The sequence below is a fragment of the Piliocolobus tephrosceles genome, chromosome 9 (genome assembly GCF_002776525.5).
Source record: "Piliocolobus tephrosceles isolate RC106 chromosome 9, ASM277652v3, whole genome shotgun sequence".
NCBI classification, from domain to species: Eukaryota; Metazoa; Chordata; class Mammalia; order Primates; family Cercopithecidae; genus Piliocolobus; species Piliocolobus tephrosceles.
Window position 1 is genome coordinate 122,839,453 of NC_045442.1, and position 16,951 is coordinate 122,856,403.

Genomic DNA, 16,951 nt, shown 5'->3' on the forward strand with positions numbered 1-16,951 from the left:
ACAGCCCAGAATGGTTTCTGGAGGACTCTTCATCACCTCTACACTCTTATCTTTTCTTTACTGCTTCTAATTGGTGAGATATTTCTCTCTGGTTCACTCCATCCCAGCTCCCAGGTTCCCATGGCAGAGCTCTCTCTCATTCCCACTGTTAAAACAGCTGGCTTGATGACATTGAAATAAAAGGAATTTTATTTTCATCGTTTTTATTTCCAAAGACCCACCCATCTTTCCCCCATATATCTTTTACCTACTAAATCTAAGTGGAAAAATAAGAAGGGAAAGGGCAGGGTTGTAGAAAGGAATCTTTAAAAAAAAAAAAAAAAAAAAAAAATCTGTTCAGTTTATTATTAAGACTGTGGTCAAATTCCCAAGGGTGAGAAAGAGATTGAAAGCAAAGGACATAACAAAGTCAAGGGAAAACAAGAGGTCAAATTCTTGTATCACTCAGAATAAAAGTCTTGCTGGATCAAGAATAGCCATTCAGGACTTCTGTTGGTAAGAGCTCCCTCACCTCCACATCCGACCCTCAATTTCTGGCTTCAGAGCCCCAGCCCTCGATTCCTACTCATCCCATCACACCATCACCCAACTCCAAGCTTCAGTTTGCAAGTTGACTTGGAAGAATTTGCAGCCACGCAACTCATTGCTCAATAGAGAATAGCAAGTTAGAGGTAGGAATAAGCCTTCTTTCAAGTAGAAATGCTCTATTGTCACAAGATGAATGTTAAACCTTTTCCTACAGAGACTCTTCACTGACATTCTAGAATTTCATTTGTAGCATGTCACAGTCACATTCAATCTAAGCTTAACAATCTTGTGTTAGTCAACTTGAAACATAACCAATGTTTATTCATTTAATTGATTAGATTTTTTCTACAAAATTAAGACCAGTTCTCTGAATAATCACACTGTTTTATCATAACCAATTTGTATGTGTTCAGCTGCCTCTAAACATAGAGGTCAATAGTGGCTTCTTAAAAACCAATGGGCTTTGCATTCAAATAAATCTTAGTTTAATTTAATCTCTGCCACCCACTCACTGCATAACTTGGAAGATGTTTTTCAGCCTTTACTATGTTCATGTTTCTACATCCATAAAGCGAGGATGATAATATATATCTTGAACGGGTTCTTGTGAAGATTTAACTGACAAATATTAATTGAATTTTTCTATATGTCAAGCACTAGTGATACATAGACCATGCCCTTAAGCAACGTGAAGTCTGTCTGGGAAGACTCACAGGAAAACAAGCAATTCAATTACCTTGCAGTAAGTGCCCTGGAGATGGTGGAGGTGGTGGTGACTAAAGAACGGAAACATCTTAGAACAAAACCTGAACTGTTCTTGGGGAGAAGAAATGTTCGGGGCAGGTGTTGTGAAGGTGATGATATCTAAAGAAGAAGCTGGTATTTGGAAAGAGGGATGGGACTGGGAGTGGGGTGGGGGGGTGGTTTGTCAACATAGAGAGGACATCTGAGAGGCAAGCCAGACACCATCCACCAAAGATTTGCAAGCAGGCAGTCTGAGCAGGGAAGAGAGGTGCAGTGAGAGTGTGAGGAGCAGGGAGGAAGAGTTCAACTCCAGACAGTGGAGAGGTAGAAGCCCTCAGATCCAGAAGAGCATTTCCTGTGCCAGGATGGGCTAGACTCACATCCCAAAGACATGGGCAGCCATTGCATGGCATCAAGCAGAAAAATGACACCCTCAGATTCTCTGCTTAGGAAGATCACTCTAACAAAAGTGAAGATGAGCTGTCAGAGGCGGCGTCTGGCGCTAAGTGGGTTCCAATGGGGGACAGTTGGCACTGTTTATTAAATCATTTGCCTCTTGTTGATTGGGACAACACATTTGTTCTCTTTAGGGGGTACTTTTTAAATGTTCTTTGTCAGAAAATATATTTTTTATTGGTAGTGAGTGAAGTAAAGATGTCAGTATTCACGATAGATGTTATATAAGCCAAGGTTGCCTTTATATTGACAAAAATACCTTATTTCACTTCTGATCATACACATTAGTTCTGTAAAGGAGGTACATCATCTCTCCTTTTTATTTCCTTGCTTGCATGATCACAAAAAGTTAAAATGAAATCACTTTTATATATATAATCAAAGGAAAAAAGAAAAAGCAAGAAAACCAACATGCCACAGCCTAGACAATTCCACCCAGCACTGCTGCCCAAGAGCTATGTTTTCTGGCTCTCTCCTCTCCACACTCCAATTGCTTTAGCCCCACACCCCCAACCCACCCCATCCCACTTTGTTAGGGTGGTGGTTCACCAAATGATGGGGCTTGCTTAGAAGAGAAACATTTTATGGTCGGTAGAAGTTGAATAGAAAGTACCAAAAGGTGGAGAGGGCTGCCCTTCTCTTTTAATCATCATAAGAAGGGTTTACTAATACTGAAGAGCATCCGCATCCATTGATGACTGATCCTGATCTAAGGTTTTGGCCACCCTTCAAATTGCTGCCAATCAAAATGTGATATGATTCTGTTGAATCCATTCTTCGCTGTCTCTCCTGAGTGGTATTCTCATTAGTGCTTGTCTCTTTAAATGGGTTATTTTCTTACTAGGAAAAAAAAATTCCCTCTCTGAAATTAAAGTTGAAGGTGTTTTGCTTGTTCTAAAAGTTTTTAATACTTTTTCCTCAAGCATGCTCTGTTTGGCATGACTGACATAGTGCATATACCGGCTGGCCAGAGTGGAGCATTTGAAGGTCTGGTGGGTGTTCTCGTAGTAAGGCTGAAGAATTTTGGCCTGCAAGTCAGCACAGACTGGATGAAACTCATACACTTGAATTCCACCTCTTCAGCAACTTTCTGATATTGTTCAGTGGTAAATTTGCAGAACTATGAGTTCCTCTCCTCCAGTCTAGCCAGTTCTGCTTTGCAGAATGCAACTTGCTTCATTAGCATTAGGTCTTTCTCTTCCAGCTGCCTAGCCAGGTGCATTGCCTTAGCACCTTCCTCCTGGCTTGATATCCTCTCTCGAAGGATGGGTCTGGTTAATTGCCCATTGGCAACAGCCCTCTCTCTCTCCAGCTCCATGGCTTGCTTTAGTCGTTTCTGATCTTCAGTTTGTTTCTTGGTTTGCTCCAATGTCAGCTCATCAGCTACTCTTCTTTTCAATTCTTCATCAGAAACCAAAGCATCATAAGCACCAGAGCACCACTGAGACTTTGAACCAGATGGAGAGGATTCCTTCATTAAGTCAATCACAGGTTCTGAAAGCCCAATGCCCTTCACCACGGTGATGGGTGATGTTCTCATTCTTGTCCACCTCGAAGGTGACCCAATGGGTGCTCAAGGTCCCACCCATGGCTCCTGTTCCTGTCCCCACGGAGACCTAGAGCAGAACCATGAGCACTTCCGTTCCCCTGTGCCCACACTCACATGAAGGGGCCTGGGTTATTTTCCCACAGAGCAGGAGCAAGGCCACGACCTAGGAGATACTTTTCAAGTGAGCTTTGTCTTCCTGAGGCAGTGTGTACATTGTGTAATGCATTGTAAATGATGTTATTGGCATTCTACTCATCCAATTCTGAATAATGTCAGAATTTAACATCTGAGAAACAGCTCATGACCATTGATGTTGCTATAAACACATCTGGGGTTAAGGCACTGTGGGTCTGGTTCCTTGCTAAGTCTATGGTGGTAAAGACTGTGCAATTCAGATTGGCATTTTAAGTACTCGACTGTTTTTAGGAAGAGGGAGGACAGTCGGACTGTTTTTAAGAAGAGGGAGGACAGTTGACTAATCACCGTCATTACACATGAGGGTAACCTAAACTGTCACCTTCCTCCTGCCAGTCACAAGAGTAACACCTGAGGCACAGGCCTGAAGCAGAACAAACCCACACAGACCCAACTCCAGGTGGAAGCCGATGGCCTAGAAATGCCACAGTTATCTTTTTGTCTCCTGGTGACACTACACAGCTTTGCTTTGCTATTAATAAAAGAGAATTGCTTTTGGTTGCCAACTTTTAACAATTTTAAGATTAAAATTGAATTCCATCTGCCAGAGCTTTGCTTATAGTACAGGAGAGACAAGTGTGGTAAAGTCATTAGTTTTTCCTAATGTTCATGTGACATGAGTTTACAGCATTGAGCATCTTGATCACCAATTAGCTTGAAAACATTCATCATATTTTATCAATAATCTCTCCGACAGACATGTACTCTGATCCATAGATGAGTCACTGGACATCTCTGATACACAAACAAGAAAGTCAAACATGAATGCTACCTGTTTCCTTGTGAATCACTCCACAATCAAGTAACTGTTAGTGTGAAAAAACCACAACATACTCGAGATCTTTCCACCCATGACCTAAGATTTATTTGTACAAGTCTGCTTAATTTTTATAATATACCCATGCCTTAATACCAATCATGACATTACTTTGAAAGTTCTCCTTTTCTGGTCTTTGTTTCTTTTTTCTCTCTTTTTTTTTCTTATTTTGGTTATCACTTAAAAGTGGCCACATTTATTCAGAGGCATTCTGCAAATGTGTATCAAGTGTTTTTAAAAATATTTTAGCACTGTGATAAGTATTATAAATGTAGCAAATAAATGCAAAATTTTTAATGAAAAAAGATACCTATGCATGTTGAAAAGATCCAAAAGAGATGTGAAAAGGTCTGTATGTGCTTTTGTTTTGCTCACTCTATTATTATATAGTTTATTAATGAATACTACTAATGATAATACTTATTGAGTGCTTCCAGTGTCCTATAAATGTACAAATGCCTTACATCTATTATGTTGTTTAATATTCCCAACAAATCTATGAAGTACTGAGTATTATTAGCCACAGTTTACAGATAAGGAAACTACAATGTAAAGAAGCAATATGACTTGTTCATGGCACATAATTCAGACGTGGTAGAGCCTCTGATTCATGGACTCCGTGTTCTGTTCACTTACCCCTTTTGTGCTGCCACAGTGAATACAAAAATAAATGAAATACATATGCTGACCTTAAGAAAAGAAAATTCCAATTGTAGAGAGAAAACTATACATGCATAAAATACTGATATGTGATATGAGAAAATATAAGAGCTGCCATTAAGCCACTGCCAGGTGAATAGAACAGAGTCAATAAAAATTCAAAGGTGGGCACGATTCCACAAACTGGAGAAGCCCAAAAATCTTGATGGCTTTGGAGATTTTGAATTGGTTATACATGGGTATAAAAGGATGGAGAATCCTGCAGGTCCTGGGAGGAAGAGGGCATGGCGTGAGAATGTCTGTGAAGAGCATTAAGAGAGTGAGTCAGCCACTTTGGCTGGGGAAAGAGGGAAAGGACTGATAGACACAGGTCAGTTTGCAAAAGGTCTCTCATGTCAGGGCATTTGCCTTCAGCCAATGGGAAAGCCAAATGGACACAGAAAGAAGCTTTCTGTTGTCATTGAATGGGCAAGGATTTCAGAGCGAAAAAAGCATAGACCCAATCCCATACTCTAGCTGTGACCTCAGGCAAATAACTTACTGTCTCGACACTTTGGTTTCTATAAAATAGAAATCAAAATTAAAATATTTATCTTGCAGGGTATTTTGTGGATTAGAGATCATTTGCATGCAGTATATAACACTATGCTTGGCACATAGGAACTTGTCAGTAAACAGCAGCTCTCTCACTCATTTTATTAACACATTTGTCACATTGATTCCATTGTTTAAAATACTTTTGATCTTCTCATTGATAATTTCCGTCAGGCAGAGACTATGTATTCATTGCAAAAGAAAATCTGATTTGTTATTTTTTTTCAAATGTGAATTTACTTTTTCCTACTATAAATGTACCAAAAAATCATTCATAATCCAAGTACCCTCACATTAGCATTTGGTATGTTTTCTTTCATTTGCTTTTCAGTGGGTATTACACATTGTTCTATTACCCATGATCATAGTATTTCAATCATGAATACTCATCAATACATATTTCATATGTATCATACATACAAATCAATACCTATTTCTTGTCATTAACTTTTATTGATCTATTGGTTTTGTTAAATAATATTACAAGGATTGATAATGTATTTTACCAGATTCAATTCCAAATGGGTTTTAGTTGTTACAAAATATCAAATTTAACTCAGAGATTTTTCATATGAATGAAAAATAACCCATACATTTAAAAAAAATCCTATAAAGCACAAGTCACTGTTCTATTCCTCAAAGGGAGTTTCTAGACTAAAAAGGTACAGTTCCTGCCTTCACTCTCACAGAGCTTCCCACAGAAGATAAAATAAAGTTACAAATAAGGTTAAAAATAGTATAAAATGATGTCCTAGGGAACCTGAACACAATTTCAAGATGTTTCCAAAGCTGTTATTGCACCATTTTGCACATTATTGAATATCTTGTAGAGCATCCTAAAGTTATCTTAACTGAGGGGCTCATACTCACTTGAGTGTATAAATCCAAGCGGATATGCTAGAAACCTGTTACTTTATTTTATAGTCATTCTCCCTCCTTCTGGAATGAGAAAATATATGCACTTTCCCACTCATCCACTTTGCCTGTCATTCCTGGCCACTCCGTGAACATTTTGTAACCTGTAAGAGTAAAAAGGCCTTGAAAAACAGGACCAAGTTCTTTTTTTAGGGATATACAATGTTGACAGACATATACTCCAGAGGAATTTAATGCAGTTTTTTTTTGGTTCCGGGCACAGCTCCTTTAGTGTATCAGTAAATGAAAAATGAGCACGGGAAGCTCCTGACAGTAGGAGAGGACTGCAGAGAGCCCTCGCCTCCAACCCAACGATTGGATTCTACTGTACAAACAGAGAAATGTCTGTGAACTCCTCACCTTTGAAAGGTAAACACTGAGAAGGAAATACTCCTCCCACGTGCTTTGAAGCATTCACCTTGTAAAAGGAAAAAGGACTTATTTAAAGAGTTCTTCATGCAGAGAAAAGAGGAAGTTCTTTGAAGTCCGGGCTAATTTTGGGTCACCATAAAACCAGCCATCCTTCTATCTATAAGATCCCCTGACCCTGACCTACAAGATCCCTGTGGACCAAAACAATAGAAACACAACCAGGTTATTTCATCAGTGTGAACAAAAACTAAGAATAAAAATCTCCAGGAAACGTTCAAAAACCATAACCCCCAAGAGGCAGCTGTCTTTCCCCTTCTCTCTTCCCTTCTCATTCCTTACCTAAAAGGTAAGCCATCCATTGGGGACAGAGTAATAAATAGATTTGTATGACAGGAAAGGTACACATATGCCATTACAGTGGCTCACCCCTGGAATCCCAGCACTTTGGGAGGCCAAGACGGAGGATCACTTGAGCCCAGGAGTTTGACACCAGTCTGGGCAATATAACAAGACACTGTCTCTACAAAAACTAGAAAAGACAAAAATAGACCAGGCGCAGTGGCTCGCGCCTGTAATCCCAACGCTTTGGGAGGCTGAGGCAGGCGGATCACGAAGTCAGAAGTTTGAGACCAGCCTGACCAACATGGTGAAACCCTGTCTCTACTAAAAATACGAAAATTAGCCAGGTGTGGTGACATCTGCCTGTAATCCCAGCTACTCAGGAGGCTGAGACAGGAGAATCGCTTGAACCAGGAGATGGAGGTTGCAGCGAGATCGTGCCACTGCTCTCCAACCTGAACAATAGAGCGAGACTCCACCTTAAAAAAAAAAAAAAAAATATATATATATATATATATATCTTTGTCAATGTAAGAGATACATATAATGTAACATCTCTTTGTTTTTTATTAATTTAGTACTCAAAGCCAGGATCCAAGCGTTAAGTAGCCATCTAACTTCAGATAATAAATAGCTATATTGAAGGCTCTCTGGGAAGAGCTCCTGGGAGACAACTGTGAATTTCTCAGAAGAATGGGCCACTTGGAATATTCTGTTGATTCCTCGATTTCTCTGAATGGTTCACCAGACCCCAGCCCATAGCTTCTGAGCTAATTCAATCCCTGCTGTTATATGTCCTGCAGAGATACTGAGCTACAATACTGTTACAATTCTTCCACGCGGTTGCAGCAAGGAGGAAAGGAACTTAGGCCATTTCCATGACCAAGGAATCGGTGTTGAATAGGTGTAGGTTATTTGCACCGGGAACTTTGAAATAGAAGTTTTGGAGGAATATAAAAGCTAAACATTTTTATTTTGTGACATCTAGTTATGCAATTGCCATGCTTGCTAGAAAGGATATGTTTATTGTGACAAATAGGGTATTGGTGTGGCTCCCTCCCCTGCTTTTCTATGTCTATGGCAAAACCAATTGGTCAGGCTGGCATGGAGCTACCGAGGACAAGGTCGTGGAACTGTTTGCCATGTGGGCCCACAGCTGTGACTCCCGTGGAATGACTGGCGATATCCAGCATACTCCCTAAGTCATGGCTAGGAGGTTCTCAATGCACATAAATCTGGGCAAATAGAATTGAAAACTGACGCGATTTTTTATCAGTTTGTAGAGACTTAGGCTATAAAGTCCATGATAAATTAATATCTCTTTATAAAAAAATACCAAATACTATATATAAATAATTCATTAGATATATCATAGGTTGCCTCATGCTTGAGAACAATGCACAATATAGCCTCATGCACAACATAGTTCTAGGACAAATAAAAGTACATACTTTAGGTAGCAGATAGGGAGGATATATACAGATCATTCCATGTCAAGATGCGGTTCAGATTGTAGATAGAAAGATTCAAGTAGAGTTAAACAAATTCAACAAACATTTTGTTCTTGATTAAATGCCAGACACTTATCTCTGCCTTTGTGGAAATTACAGGGGAGGAGTTCAGATGAAAATATACATATCAAGTCACAAAAGCTGCCAAAAGATAAGTACAAAGTACTTCGTGGATGTTTTCTGAGCCTTTAAGGATAACAGAAAGGGATTTGATTATAAGGCAGTTGCTCAGAATACTTCCCCCCTGAGGAATGCCAGCTAACCACAGCAATGACTTAGTCCTGTATCCCATTCTCGTTTGTCTGTCTTCATCTCTTATATCTAATTTTATTTTTGCTGTTGTGAATTTGAAATCTTGATTTCACACATTTATTTGACATTTTATATCATTTTTACCCCATGACATCTATGGGGGATAGGTATTTTTACCAGATTTTACAACGTAGGTATCTGGTTTCATAATTTTCTCTCAGTAAAGTAACTAATAATGAGTAGAACCAAAACTTGAACCTAGTTAGTCAGAATCTAAATCCCGTCAGTTCTCCTGTATGTCATACCAGTCACTGTATGTCATTCCCAAAATGACAAATAGATCATATTCACATATTTTATTTCGAAATCTGAATTTAATCCCTGCAGAAACCACTTTTAAATGACGGTGGAGTTCCTGACTAGTTTGGGAAGGATGACTTAACCCATAATGTAAAGGCATTACTGTAGACTTGTTAGAACTCTGGGACAGGGGAACAAGAGATTTGTGATGACAGTCCTTCAAACAACCAGAGGCATTTGCCTTTTTCCAAAAGGTGATTAGTGTGCAGAACGAAGCTATAATTGGTGAAATTGCACATTATATTTCAGAAGGAAGTAGAAAGAAACAGCCAGTGTAGGGAAAAGATCCTTTAAGATAAAGTCAGGCTTACCTAGAAATCTACCACTGAGGTCACTCCCACCAGAGACACTTTTGATTTTCATAGCTTCTTTTATCCCTCCACCTAAAAAAAAAAAAAAAAAAAAAATTGTGAAAGATAATGCATGTATAATAAAGTATGCAACATATCAACATAGAACTCAGTGAATTACCATAACTTGAAAACCAGTGTAAACACCTGAATGTTCAAGAAATAAAACGGTGACAGCAATCTACAGTACTCTCTTTCTGCTGCATCTCACTCGAAATCCCTGCTGACCTGCATTGGAAAAAATACTCTGCCTATTTTTGTAGTATTCACTTTCTTGCTCTTCTTTATAGCTTTACTACCTATGCATATATCCCTAAATTCTTCAATGAAGTTTTGCGTATTTGTTAAATTTCCTATAAATAGGATCACACAACAAGCATTTTTAAATGTCTAGCTTCTTTCACTCAACATTGTTTGTGACATTCAACTATGTTTTTGAGCAGAGCATTGATTCATTTACTTCCATTACAATATAAATGTCACTGGACAAGCACATCTATTATCATGTTGATGGTTTGGGGGTCGTTTTCAGTTTGGGACAAGGAAAAATAATCCTGAAGTGGTCATTCTTGTTTATGACAGTCACACATTTTCATTGGGTATATACCAAGAAATGGAATTACAGATCACAATGCTTGATTTAAATGCTCAATTTAAATTAACGTAATATAACAAATTTACATTGATTAATGTAAATGTTTAATTTAAGTAGATGAGGCCAAAATGCTTTTCAGTGTGATTCTACCAATTTTCATTCCCACAAGCAATGTGTTAGAGGTTAGTTCCAGTGTTTCTATCATCGGCAATACTTGGTAGTTGCTGTTTTCACTATTGCTATTCTGGTGAATGAGTAGTGTTATGTCATTGTGGTTTTACACAGCATTTCCCTGGTTACTAATAATATTATAAAATGGAGAAGTTTACTGCCCAGTTGGGCAGCCTCTTTATAAGAGTGCCAATTAAAGCTTTTTGCCCATTTAGCTATTGGATCCTATGTCTTTTACATTCTTGATTTGTTGGAGCTCATTATATTTTGGATATTTGTCAGTTACATGTGCTGAAAAATCTTTCTGCTCTTTGACTTGCATTTTCACTTTCTTGTGTCTTTCGATGAGTAGAAGTTTTTACATTTAATGTAATCTAAATTCTCAATCTCTTCCCTTATGAATAATAATTTTCATATAGTTTAAGAAATCTTTATATAACATAAAAATATTGATATATATATGATCTTCCAGAATTTATAGCTTAATACAATCCACCTGCAATAAATATTTGCATACGGTGAAAGACTGGGGTTGTGATTTTTTTTTATTGACACAGTATCATTTATCAAAAAGACCCCCACTGCTCTGCTACTCAACATTGTCAAGAACAAATGTCCAAATACTCATACATTTATTTCTGAACTCTCTATTCTGTTCCAATGGTATAGCCTTGATATGGTTTGACTGTGTCCACAACCAAATCTCATCTTGAATTGTAGCTCCCATAATTCCCTCGTATTGTGGGAAGGACCCAGTGGGAGTTAACTGAATCATGGGGGCAGATCTTTTCCATGCAGTTCTTGCAATAGTTGATAAGTCGCATGAGATCTGATGGTTTTAAAAATGGGAATTTCCCTGCACAAGCTCTCTCTCTTTGCCTGTTGCCATCCATGTAAGATGTGACTTGCTCTTCCTTGCCTTCCACCATGACTGTGAGGCCTCCCCAGCCACGTGGAACTATAAGTCCATTAAACCTCTTTCTTTCGTGAATTGCCCAGTCTCAGATATGTCTTTATTAGCAGCATGAAAATGAACTAATACAAGCCTTTTGGCAATATTATACTGTTTTAACTACTGTGTCTTTATAAAGATGTCTTGATATTTACTAGAGCAAATTCTCCCATCTAGCACTTCTTCAGATAGCTCAATTCTTGATCTTTCTTTTATTTTTACAATTCATTTAGAATCTCTCCGTCTCTCCCTCTTTCTCTCTCTCTCTCTCTCACACACACACACACACGGTCATAAACACAGAGTATGTGGTTTGATTAAAATTGGAGACAGTTGACATTTTTGACATCTTTTGATGATGTGTCCCAGTATGTATTGTATCTTTAATTTTTCTCGATAGATTTTTTAAAGTTTCCAGTGAGAACTTTCACATATTTGATCAAACTTACTTTGATATATTTCATGTTATTTAATGCTATTGTAAACTGTATATTTTTAAAATTTTATATTCCATTTCTCATATATTGACTTTTAATAGCTTTATTAAAGTGTATTTTACATACAGTAAAGTACACATATTTAAAATGTACAATTTGATTAGTATTGACATACGTATACACCCAAGAGACCACCACAAAATCAAGATAGTGAACACATCCATCACACCCAAAAGTTTCCTTGTGACCTTTTGTAACCCTCCAACCTTTCCCCATGACCCTCTGCTCCCAGTCAAGTACTGAATTGCTTTTTGAACTACGGATTGGTTTTCATTTTCTAGAATTCTATTATGAATGGAGTCATACAGTATGTACATTTTTGTCTGACTTCTTTCACTCATCATTGAGATTCTTCCATGCTATTGCATGTGTTAAAGATTACTCATTTTGTCATTAAGGGGTATTCTGTTGTCTGGATGTATCACAATTTCACTATCCATTATCTGTTGATACGCATTTGAGTTGTTTCCAATTTGACAGTATTACAGATAAAGCTGCTATGAACATTTGTGGACAGTCTTTGTTTGGACATATGATTTAATTTGTTCATGTATAAACACCTATAAGTGGAATGGCTAGAGTACACAATAGGTATATGTTTAACTTTTTAAAAACATCATCAAACTGTTTTTGCATATTATTATCATTTTGTATTTCCACAAGCAGTGTACCAGGGTTTTCACTGATTCAAGCTCATGCACTGTCTTTTCTTTTATTCATTTATTTTTGAGACAGATGTCTCTCTGTCATCCAGGCTGGAGTACAGTGGTATAATCATGGCTCACTGCAGCCTCAACCTCCCAGGCCCAAGTGATCCTCCTACTTCAGTCTCCTGAGTAGTTGGGACCACAGGTGTCCACCACCACACCTAACTAGGAATCCCTGTCTCTAGGGATGGTCTTAAACTTCTGGGCTCAAGCAATCCTCCTGCCTCAGCTTTGAGTTTGCTGGGATTACAGGCATGATCTACTGTACCTAGAAGATTTTAGATACTGTAATAGATCTAATCAGTGGAGTTGTATCTATTAATAATTGAGGCTTTACTTTCCAATTCTCTAATAATTAATAATGTGGAGCATCCTTTCCTTTTTTTAATTTCCCATCTGTATATCTTCTTTGGTGAAATAGCTGTTCAAGTCATTTGCCTATTTTGTTTTATTGGATGCTTTAGTTTCTTATTGTTGAATTTTGATAGTTTTTTAATATATTCTAAATATAAGTCTTTTATCAGAAACATGATTTGAAAAATCTCCTTTTCCAATCTGTGGCTTGTTTTTTTCCTTTTTTTAAATTTTTTTTTATTATACTTCAAGTTCTGGGATACATGTGTATAACGTGCAGGTTTGTTACATAGGTATCCACATGCCATGGTGGTTTGCTGCGCCCATCAACCCATCATCTACATTAGGTATTTCTCCTAATGCTTTCCCTCCTTCGCCCCCCATCCCCCGACAGGCCCTGTTGTGTGATGTTCCCCTCCCTGTGTCCATGTGTTCCCATTGTTCCTCTCCCACTTATGAGGGAGAACATGCCGTGTTTGGTTTTCTGTTTTTGTGTTACTTTGCTGAGAATGATGGTTTCCAGTTTCATCCATGTCCCTGCAAAGGACATGAACTCATCCTTTTCCATGGTTGCATAGTATTCCATTGTGTATATTTGCCACATTTTCTTTATCCAGTCTATCATTGATAGGCATCTGGGTTGGTTGCAAGTCTTTGCTATAGTGAACAGTGCCTCAACAAACATACGTGTGCATGTGTCTTTATAGTAGAATGATTTATAATCCTTTGGGTATATACAGGGTAATGGAATTGCTGGGTCAAGTGGGATTTCTGGTTCTAGATCCTTGATAGTTTATGGTTTCTTCTTTTTTTTAATATATCATGTTCCTGGCATTGTAGCTAATACATTTTGTCTAACCCTAGGTGCTATGGACTAAATTGTGTCTCTCCCCAAACCCCACCAAATTTATGTGCTGAAACTCTAACTTCAAATGTGACTATATTTGCAGGTAATTAATGTTAAATGAGGTCATGCAGGTGGCATCCTGATCCAATAAAATTAGTGCCCTTATAAGAACAGTTACTGGCATCCTCTTTGTTTCTCTCTACCAAAGGAATGCTTTTCCCTTTTCTTGCCTATTGCATTGACTAGAACCTCCATTATGATGTTGAATCAAGGTGTTAAGAGTGGAAGTCTTTGCCTTGTTCTTAATCTTTGGGGGAAACAAAATCAGTGTTTTACCACTAAACATGATGCAGTCTGTAGGATTTTTAAAGGTGAAGATTTTTTAACCACAAAATAAATTTATTTAACAAATAAAGGCATATAGAGATTATATCTTTATTAGTGAACTTTGGTAGTTTATGTCTTGCAAGGATTTGTTTCTTTCATCTAAGAGGTCAAAATTAATGACTTAAGATGTTTCATAAGGTTTTCTTATTTTTCTTTTAATGTATGTAGAACCTAAAGAGATGTCACTTTTGTTATTCATTATACTGATATTTTGTGTCTTCTCTCTTTATTTCCTAATCAGTACAAATAGAGGTTTATATAAGTGTTATTAATCTTCTCAAAGGACCAGCATTTGGTTTTATTCATTTTTCTCTATTGCTGTTTTCCTTTTTTTTGTTTGTTTGTTTCATTGATTTATTTTTGATTTTGAGCTTACTTCAAGTTTTATTTCCTTTTCCTTTTCTAGTTTCTTAATTTAGAAGCTAAGGTCACTGATCTGTGATCTTTCCTCTTTTCTAATGTGTTGCTCAGTGCTATAAATTTCCCTCTAAATTATGCTTTGGTAACATCCCACAAATTTTTATATCTTGTGTTGTCATTTTAATTAAATTCAACATTTTTTCTATTTCCTTTTTGATTTTCTGTTTGACCTAAGAGCAACTCAGGAGTGTATTCTTTGGTTTCTTAATATTTGAGAATTTTCCAAAGATCTTTCTGTTCATTTTAGTTTCAATGCTGTCAGAAAATATACTTTGTATGACTGCAATCCTTGTACACTTTTAAAAGTGTGTTTATTCCCAGCATATGATCTGTTTGGTAAATATGTTCTAGGCCCCTTGAAAAAGAAATGTATATTCTTTTGTTTTTTGATAGAGTTTTCTGAAACTGTCATTAGGTTGATTAGTTGACTGTAGAAATATAGTCGACTTTATATAAATATAAAGTAGATTGGTTGACTGTGAAAGTGGATTGGTAGTACTGTTGAAGTCTTCAATTTTACTCATTTTTTCCACTTATTCTACCAATAATTGATATATCTGAATAAAATTTATGAACTTATCTATTTATTTTTACAGGTTTATTTATATAGTTTGAAGCAGTTTCAATAGGTTCAAAAAATGTTTATAATGTTATATCTTCATAAATTGATCCTTATGTCATTATAAAACTATTCTTTAAATCTTTAGTCTTTTCTGGATTTTGTTTTTTCTGATATTAATATCATTTTCATTTTCTTCTGACTAATGTTAATGTTGAATTTTTTACATTATTTTACTTTTAGCTTATTTGTGTTTTTATATTAAAAGTTGGCTTCACATAGGCAGAATATAGTTGAGTCTTGCTTTTTCAAATCTTACTTAATAGTCACTGCCTTTTAATTGGGGTATTTATAACATTTACATTTCATGTGGTTATTGCTATGGGAGGAGGATTAAGTCTCCTGTTTTTTTATTTGTTTTCTACTTGTATAATCTATTCTTTGTTCTCTTTTTCTTTTTCTTTCTTTTTTTTTTTTTTTTTTTGTTCTTTTGCTTTTATTGATTTTTGGTTTTTGTTTTTGAGACGGAGTCTCACTTTGTTGCCCAGGTTGGAGTGCAATGACGTGCACTTGGCTCACTGCAACCTCCACCTCCCAGGTTCAAACAATTCTCCTGACTCAGCCTCCCAAGTAGCTGGGATTACAGGCATGCACCACCATGCCCAGCTAATTTTTTTTCTTTTTCGAGATGGAGATGCCCAGGCTGGAGTACAGTGATGTGATCACAGCTCATCTCAAATTTTCGGATTTAAGTAATCCTCCCACCTCAGCCTCCCAAGTAGCTTAAATTACGGGCACATGCCACCACCCAGCTAACTTTTTATCTTTTTGTTGAGATGCAGTCTTGTTATGTAGCCCAGGCTAGTCTTGAACTCCTGACCTCAAACAGTCCTCCTGCCTCAGCTTTCCAAAGTTCTGGGATTACAGGTGTGAGCCACTATGCTAAGCCTGCCTTCTTTTAGATTGAATACTTCTTAATTATTCAATTTTATTATCTTTTTTGACTAATTAGCTAAAATTCTTTGATGTGTTATTTTTGTGATTGCCCTACAGTGTATAGCATGGCTCTTCAGCTTATCACAGTTTAAATTCAAGTAATATTATACTACTGCCTTTAAAATACAAGAACATTACAAGCACCCTCTTTCTTGTTTCTTTGTACCCTTTTTACTATTGTTGCCATTTGTTTTACTTCCATATATGCTATCAATCATACAACACATTTTTATTTCTTACTTGCTCAATTATATTTTAAAGACATTAAAACAATAGGAAAAATATTTTTAAATTTATCCTCATAGTTATCATTTCTGGTGCTATTTGTGTGTGTGTGTGTGTGTGTGTGTGTGTGTGTGTGTGTGTGTGTAATACAGATCCAGAGTTTTAACTGGTATCATTTTCCTTTTGCTTGAAGGATTACCTTTAGCATTCACCAAATAGTAATAAAGTCTTACAGATTTTCTATGTCTTGAAGAAAACTTAATTTTGCCTTTGTTTTCGAAGTATAATTTTGCTGAATGTGGAATTCTAAAATGGAAGATTTTTATTAATTTGAAGATGTTGCTCCACTGTCTTCTCACTTGGATTGTTTCTAAGCAGAAATTTGTCATCATTCTTATCATAGATTCTTTGTAATTATATTTTTTTCCTCCTATCACTTTTAAGATTTTCTCTTTATCAGTGGTTTCCAGTAACTTGAATGTGATGTGATTAGGGGTTGTTTTCTTAATGTTTCTCATAATTAGGATTTCTTACACTTCTTGAGTTTCTGTTTATAGTTTTTATCAAATTAGAAAAGTTTTCTACTTTTATATTTCACA

At 36.8% G+C, this 16,951-nt stretch overlaps 1 pseudogene; it reads right to left on the minus strand.

The window, feature by feature from the left end:
* Positions 1-2,471: 2,471 nt before the first annotated feature.
* On the minus strand, positions 2,472-3,317 carry LOC111549954 (annotated as a pseudogene).
* Between the last annotated feature and the right edge of the window lie 13,634 nt (positions 3,318-16,951).